Genomic DNA, 9,289 nt, shown 5'->3' with positions numbered 1-9,289 from the left:
TTATACGCCGATGGTGGGGTCGTAAAGACCATGTTGTGTGATTAGTTATGCGATAGCCGTGTTTCACTCACATGTTGTTGAGGGTGTGACAATAGTCGATTTTGTACACCTTGAGTTTAGCGTTGCCCTAGTCGTTTTGGGCACAAACAGTTTTAGCCGTTTGCTTATGAGGTTGCGGTAGTTGCGTAATAGCTGTGTTTGCGCACTACAAGGGTTGTTAAGTGGTAAGTGTTATCCGTAAGGATTCGCTTTTTCGGTCTTCATCGGCCAGATGGTTGACTTTATTGTGATTGTTTTTAGCATTGTACTTGGTATGGATGCACTAAAGGGTTGACATCTCGGTATGAGATTGGTTGAGTTTTCCCGATGTGAGGGATTGAGCAAGTGTTAGTGCTCGGATTTGTGGATTTGACGAGTCGCGGGTGACGATTTGGTTGTTAATGGTGACTCTCTGAGAAGAATTGCCTAGAGGAATTGGAAGAATAAGTGGCGATTTCGCGTATTCTAAGTGATCGTTATAGACTTCAGATGTTGTGTGTATTTCATGTCTCAGAATGCGTGCAAGTGTGTATTTAGTTAGTGGATTAACCTTCGGATTAACGATAAGTGTGGTGGAAGTCGGATTGGAACGTTGTTTGAAAACCATCGAGTGTAGGTTCGGATTGGTTAAGTGACTAGGATCACGAGGACGTGATCGAATTTAAGTGGGGGAGAGTTGTAAGATCCCGAATTTTGTGCGTCAGAAAAGGTTCCTGAAAGTGTCAGTAAATGTGCGCAGCAGAAAGCGCCAATAAAAGTGAACCTAACACTTATGCATTTTCAGAATTTACATCAGAATCAGAGTTAGGCAAGTTCAGTCCCTGAAATACAGAGTCAGAATCAGATTCAGCACTGGGCCGCACCGCGGGCTTTCTAGCCGCGCCGCAGGCTATAACGTGGTCTGATGGTGATTTATATGAAAATGCTCGACCTTGGATTTCAGCTTTGAGCCGCGCCACGGGCTTCCCAGCCGCGCTGCGGCTTATAACGGGCAAAAGTGCTGAACAGCATTTTTAAAAAGGAATAAAGGAGTGGCATTTTGATCATTTCGCATGTGTGCAGATTGAGATCTTAAATCCCATCCATTCATTTCTTTTTCTTTATTTCTTTTGCCTTTTCTTCTCCATTTTCTCTCAAATCTTCAACACTCCAAATCATTCAAAGGGATTTTTTGGAAAGGAAGATTCGTGATTCAATCTTTGGCGTAAGAGGCAACTTTGTTCTCCTTGTTCTTAGCTACAAGGTGATACTAGTGGTAAGCTCTAACTCCGAAATTCATTTTTATGTTCATCATTCAAATTTAGGGCTTTTAATTGTATGTTCATAAATGAAACCCCATTAGTTGTTAATTGAAGATTAACACCAAGATTCAGGTTATTGTTGATGTTGTCGGGTTTCGGGTTTGGTGAGCAAGTGTAAACTTGTAAGACTTCCAAGTGAGTGTAATCACTAGTATTTAGTGATTATTGAGGTATTGGAACCATTTTTGGGTGATTTGGTTGACTAATTTTGAAATGGGTTAAAATTAGGGTTTTGGTGTCAATTTGGGTAAGGTAAGTATTTAACACTTATGATTGGGTTTAATTGGCGTATTAGGACCATTCTCACTTGTGATAGTGATTATTGGTTAGTTTGGACGCGGTTTGTGTTTGGAAGTGCATTTGGGACGAATTTGCACTAGTTGTCAATTTAGGTTGATTTGTAAATCCACCCTAATTGTGCTACTTGTTATGTGATAAATGGAATAGGTACTTTCCATTGGCGATTGCGGATTTTGGTTTGGCATCCATCAAGACTTCAAGGTGAGTGTAAATTTACTATGCACATGTGTATGTGTAAAATGGGTGCGTATGTGTAGGGTGACCCTTGTTCGGGTTTACTCTATGTTCTTATGGGAGAATGGACCTTGTGCTTCTGGTCCATGTGATACGCTTATGCGTTGTGGGTTTTTACCCTTGGTGTTGTGAATCGGCTAGCGCTTTGGATAACCCTTTTGGCAATGGGTTGCTAGCATTTGTTGTTGAGGAAATGAATCTCGGTTAGTGCGGATTCATGATGACTCGGGTAGTTCGGTCATCTTGGTGATGAGGTGGTGAATTTCGGGTTGTGCGAATTCACTAAGGCTCGGGTAGTTCGGCCAACCTCGATTGTTGAAGTGGTGAAGGAAGTGAATCTCTGGTAGTGCGAATTCGCTAAGGTCCGGGTAGTTCGGCCAACCTTCATGTGGTTTGGGTTAAGGGGTTAACCTTATCGATATTGTTGATTATATTTATTGTATATGCGTATATACTTATTGTTGTGTTGTAGTTAATCTTGTGACGTTAGCTTGGCGATTACGTAGCGTGTATGAAAGGACCCGTTCATATACATTATAAACGATTCACAATAGTTGATTACATCGCGAGGTACTTAACCTCTATATGATACATTTTACAAACATTGCATTCGTTTTTGAAAAGACAATCTTTCATTACATCGAAAGTTGACGGCATGCATACCATTTCATAATATATCCAACTATACTTGACTTAATAATAATCTTGATGAACTCACGACTCGAATGCAACGTCTTTTGAAATATGTCATGAATGACTCCAAGTAATATCTCTAATATGAGCAAATGCACAGCGGAAGATTTCTTTCATACCTGAGAATAAACATGCTTTAAAGTGTCAACCAAAAGGTTGGTGAGTTCATTAGTTTATCATAAACGATCATTTTCATCATTTTAATAGACCACAAGATTTTCATTTTTGATAAATATACGTCCCATGCATAGAGACAAAAATAATCATTCATATGGATTGAACACCTGCTAAGCGACATTAACAAGATGCATATAAGAATATCCCCTATCATTCTGGAAAATACTTCGGACATGATAAAAACGAATTCGAAGTACTAAAGCATCCGGTACTTTGGATGGGGTTCGTTAGGCCCAATAGATCTATCTTTAGAATTCGCGTCAATTAGTAGATCAGTTTACTAATTCTTAGGTTACCAAGCAAAAGGGGCATATTCGGCTTCGATCATTCACCCATATAATGTAGTTTCAATTATTGTGTCTATTTTGTAAAACATTTATAAAACCGCATGTATTCTCAGTCCCAAAAATATATATATTGCAAAAGCATTTAAAAAGGGAGTAATGAAACTCACAATACTGTATTTTGTAGTAAAAATACATAAGACAACATTGAACAATGCAGGGTTGACCTCGGATTCACGAACCTATATCATTTGTTTATATATTAATACATATACTTGTAATCGAACAATTAGGTATACATTATTATTAGTGATATAATTTTTATATTAGTAACTTATATCTTTCATTATATATATATATATATATATATATATATATATATATATATATATATATATATATATATATATATATATATATATATATATATTACATATAAAAATATAAATCTTGTTATGTTATGTGTATTAAATATTTTATATATATATTTCCTTTGTTTGAAAAAAAAAATTTATAAAAATACCAAAATAATATTAGTAATGTTTAATATAATAATAATGATAATAATATTAAGGATTCTATTAATAATGTTATTAATGCTAGTTTTAATAATACGTCTTATAATAATGATAATAACAGTAATTTTTAATAAAATGATAAGTTTACTAATAATGATAATGAAAATAATAATTTTTATAATAGTACATGACACTTAATAATAATAATTGTTGTAGTAATTTCATTACTCTTGATAATAGTAATAACAATACTTACGTTAATCATAATTAAAAATCTTCATGTTTAATTTTTAAACTAATAACTAAAGCTTCTATAATATCAATTCGTAATCCTAATCATAATAATAATAGTAATACTTATTTTAAATAATAATTATATTAATAATAATATTTAGTGATAATACTAGTACTAATAATATTAATAATGGTATTAATATTAGTGTTAATAACAATAATACTAAATATTATTACTTGGTAATGATACTACTATTAGTAATGACAATATTAATAATAATAATAATAATAATCATATTTATAATTATAATAATGATAATGATAAATGGTAACTAATACTTATCTTAGTAGTAATAATAATATGAACTATAATTCTTGTATTAATAGCATTCATTAATAATAACAATAGCAATAACAATAAATACAATAATAATAATAATAATAATAATAATAATAATAATAATAATAATAATAATAATAATAATAATAATAATAATAATAATAATAATAATAATAATAATAATAATAATAATAATAATAATAATAATAATAATAATAATAATAATAAAAGTAATAAAAGAGTACCCTTAGGATCTTTTTCTAAAAAGAATTGCCCGGGACAGGGCTTGAACTCGAGACCTCTCGCTCACCCGACTTAACACCCAACCACTACTCCACCTTCATTTTTCTAGTTTTATAGCAGTCTAATATGTATTTATACTATATCTATATGTTATCAATTTCCCTTCTCCTTCTTCATAATTCAATCGATCCAATCAATCTTAATAATTATGAAAACGAATCTGTAGTCTTCTTTATGACTTGTAACAATAATAAAATCATAAAATTGTGATTGTGAAATATATAAAAAAAATGAAAACAAAATCGAACAGCAGCATACTGCCGTCGCTATAGTTTTTTTTTTTTAAAAATTTTGATTTCTCAAATGGTAACGTTATAGACCAAGATCCCTACATGAAATATATTGTAATTTACGTTTAGAAACTATTAGAATCGTCCCTTTAACTGGAAATATCAAAACAAACTCGAATTTTTCGATGAACGATTCGTTTGACTTTTTGACAATAAACTTTGACTCAAAAATTCGACTTCGATATTAGAAATTGGAAGTTAAAATTTTGCAGAAAGATTCAAGGGATGAATATAAATGTTTCTGCATTTATAGTTTTTGGAAAAAAAAAATTCGAAATCGAGGTATTGCTATTTGTGGTCAAGAACAGAGATATATATCGACTTGTTCTTAGAATTTTTAATTAAATTCGTAAATTTTGAAGCTATTGTGATTGATAAAGTGTGTGTAAAGATGAATGGTTTAATCCTCAAACATGATATACTCGATAGTTTTATTAAAGAGGAAGGTATCAGCAGGCTTTATCAGACAAAGGGAAGAAACAAAGAAGATAAAAAGCAGATGGGGAGATTTAACAGATTCGTACTATAATTGCTTTTGATATCCACAAGATTAGACGTGAAAATCAATTAGAAGATATACAAATAAAATAAAAGGGAAATCGATGGAGACTGGTAACAAACCAGTACGATTCTTATGATTTTTATAATTTATGTTTAATTAATATTTTTAACTAATAAATATATTTATAATAAATGTATGGATAATTTTATTAATAATACAAAAATAAAATACTAATAATAATAGTGATAGATGTATTAATAATACTAATCAAAGTAATACTAAAAGTAATAAAATTAATGAAAATAATAATTTTAAATACGAATGATAATTTTTAGTAATGATAATAATAATAATTATAATAACACTAAAATTATAATTTTATTACTAATTATAATAATAATGAAATTAATAATGCTAGCAACTTAAATGTATCAAATCTTATATCTATATATGATATATAGTTATACTAATAATACTAATATTAATATTAACATTAATATTAATATTCATAATAACAATGAAGTAATAATAATAATATTAGTATAGATTTCTTAAGTATAATCAACTTATATATAAATAGTTATGTTTTAAATAACAAGCTTTATTATTTAGATAACTATATTAATTATATACCGAATCAAATAAACTTAAAGTATAACATTGTACATTTAATATTTTGTTAATGTTGACATATCATGCTCGAAATCACTTATGTTTAATATACTCTAAATATTTAAAATAACAAGTTGTAGTTATTTTAAGTTATCTTAAATCACATAATAGTTTATTAATACATTAAATTATATATATGGTCATTTATATATACATTTCTGTTCACAATTAAAGGTTCGTGAATTGTCAAAATTGGTCGAAGGTCAAATGTATATATGAATACAGTTCAAGGTTTTTGAGGTTCAATTAAATAGACTTTGCTTCTTGTGTCGAAATCAAATATAGATTAAGTTTAAATTTGGTCGAAAATTCTCGGGTCGTCACAGTGTAGCTACTTTGTGTATTATGCTCTTTTGTAGTTTGTTTACCATGCAGAAACGGTATGTGTTATTTTGATGCTTGGTGATGCGTAGCCATTTTATGCATATGTATGTGTATAGTATCTTTACATTCACTAAGCATTAGCTTACCCTCTCGTTGTTGATATTTTTATAGGTTCGCGCGTTGGCGGCTCGGGTAAGCATGGGGATTAGAGATCTTGGCTAGGTTGCTTTATAAGATCTTGCTTTTGTACTCGATTAGGATTTGGGTAGCGTAGTCCCAAATCACCATGCTCGGTTTTGTGTAAACGTAACTAGTCGGGTCATAATGATTATAACCGGTTTATCATTTAACTAACGTATTATTGTATTAAGAAGTTTAAATCATTGTTGTACACTTTTAAGTTCTTTGAATTTACTTTGATAAAAATACGTTTTGGAAATTGTGTAATGGGACCTAAAGTGTTAATTAATGTCTATTAAAAAGAAAAAAATTTATGGGCCGGTTTAATACGGGTTGGGTTGTTACAAAAATCTGCCCAAATGCATGCAGACTCTTCTAACACAGCGGAAACATCAAACAAACTCAAGTACCTGTGAAAATATGCGAGTAAACTGTCAACAAAAATGTTGAGTGAATTATAGGTTTAAATAAACGTATAAACTTTAGACCACAAGATTTAAATGTTAGAAAACATAAAACATTATTCCATTATCCATGAGCCACCTGGTAACCACTTAACCCTTTATTTACCCTTGCCAAACACAATAAATAATATACACTGAACAAGTGTATCTTCAACTAAATACGAAGTACTAAACATTTCGATTATAAATTGCTAGTGCGACTAGCTCGAAATGGGGTTGTCAAACCCGATAGATCTATCCGTAGGATTCGCGTTCACCATTAGAAACCAGTGAATACAGTTACCAGACTAGGGAATATTTTTGTTCAACTCATAATGAATAATTTAAATTTAATTGCCACTGGTATCTAAACGTAAAATAAAATGCATGTAATCACATCCCAAAAATATACTTTAAAGAGTATGAAAAATGGGACTATAACTCGCCTTAAAGCAAACGAAGTAACCACACAAAACTGCGAACAGCAAACGAAGTAAGTGATCAAGAATGATCACAAAGCCGACTTATAAACAAAGCAGGCCGATATAAATAACTAACTTAGGTCAAGTCTTAGTATGATAGCTATAGTGCTTGTTGCAAGTAGACATAGAACAACAATCAACATGCTTCGGTTTGATCAGAACAGCGTAAGGACACGTACTTTCTATTTTTAGAAAGTTTATATTTTTAGCAGGTTTCCATTTTTTGGAAAGTTTCTATTTTAGAAAAGTTTCTATTTTTGGAAAGTTTTCAAATTTAGAAAGTTTCCATATTTAGAAGGTTTCTATTTTTAGAAAGTTTTTAAGCTAGGAAAGTTTCCTTAATTAGAAAGTCAACAACAGTCAACTGAAAGTCAAAGTCAACCGAAAGTCAACTCAATAGTCAACCTTGGTCAATCATAGTCAACATTAATTTTAAAAGTATAAGTTATATTAATAATATAAGTTATAATGTTATTTAAAGTCATATATGTATAATTATGTCATAACATAAGTTTAATTAAATTAAATTTAATTAATAAAGTTAACATAAGTTTAAATGATATAATTAATATAACATAAGTATTTAATTAATTAATTAAATATTAATCATAATATAAGTATTATTAATTAATAATATATTTTAAATCATATCATAAGTATTATTAATTAATAATGAATTATTAATCATATCATAAGTTTTTAATTATAATTATTAAATCATAAGTATTTAATAATTAAATTATAATTAAATAATAACTAAGCCTTATAATAATTAAATAATTAATTAATATTTATTATAAGTCTTATTATAATGATCTCATAATATAAGTTTAATACTTATCATAAGTATTTTTCATTAATAATAAAAGTATTATTAATCATAAGTTTAACTAAATGTTTAATTAATCATAATGTAATTAATAAATGATATAATAAATATGTATATCATAAGTCTTAAATTAAAATAATTACTTTTTATATCATAAGTAATTTATTAATAATGAAAGTCATTATTTATGTCATAAGTCTTATTTAATAACCATAAGTTTTAATTAAAAGTTCATCGGGTCATAACTTGAGCCCCGGGAATCAGTTTTTGGCGAGTCTTATATATATCTCCGCCTAACCAACCCACTCGACACATTAGTGTGCTCAGGAACACCCCATGAACAGCCACCAAGTCGTGACCTACAGTTATTATTCAACTTGGAGCTTTAATCCGTTCATAAACATGTTTTAGTCATAACGGGTGATCCGTGGCTCGGATTTTGATGACCCGAACATGAAAGTTCATTCCATCATCAATCCTAACATGCTAGTACACCCTAAAGACTCCAAAAGTGGTCAAAAAGTCAGACCATACCTGAATCAATTCGTTTTCACATTTTAATTTCAATAAAACACCATTTTAATCATAACTAGAGCTCCGGGAATCGAAATAACATGAATCCGGAGTTTAAATTCAATGTCTTGATGAGAGGAACACATCTAGACACTGTAATTTCACTTTTATAATAGTTATGTTTACAGAAATGATCAAACAAGCTGCTGTCCCAAAACATTCAAACCGAAAACATGAATTAACGAGCATTTCTACACATACTTTCAACAATACAATAACATATAATCATCATACAATCAATATAACATACAAAATCAGTAAAATATAAGAAAAATTAAAAATATAAGGTTAGGGTTTATACCCTAATCGAGAAAATATTAATGTAGACGCGTAGAGGAGAATTTGTAGAATCCGATTATGCAAACGATTAGATGATCCAAGCTTGAAATTGATGAAGGATGATGATGATAGTGATGGTTGGTGGTGACGGCTCAACAAGAGAGGGAGAGGGAGAAATTTTTGAGAGAAAAAGATTTAGGTTAAGTGTTTTGGTAAAATGAAATTATGAAATGAAGTTGTGGAGAAATCACAAGGGTATACCCCCTTGTGTTCGGCCGAATGGGTAAGTGGG

This window comes from Rutidosis leptorrhynchoides, chromosome 7 (assembly GCF_046630445.1).
Source record: "Rutidosis leptorrhynchoides isolate AG116_Rl617_1_P2 chromosome 7, CSIRO_AGI_Rlap_v1, whole genome shotgun sequence".
In the NCBI taxonomy this organism is placed as follows: Eukaryota; Viridiplantae; Streptophyta; class Magnoliopsida; order Asterales; family Asteraceae; genus Rutidosis; species Rutidosis leptorrhynchoides.
Note: the sequence above shows the minus strand (reverse complement) of the source record.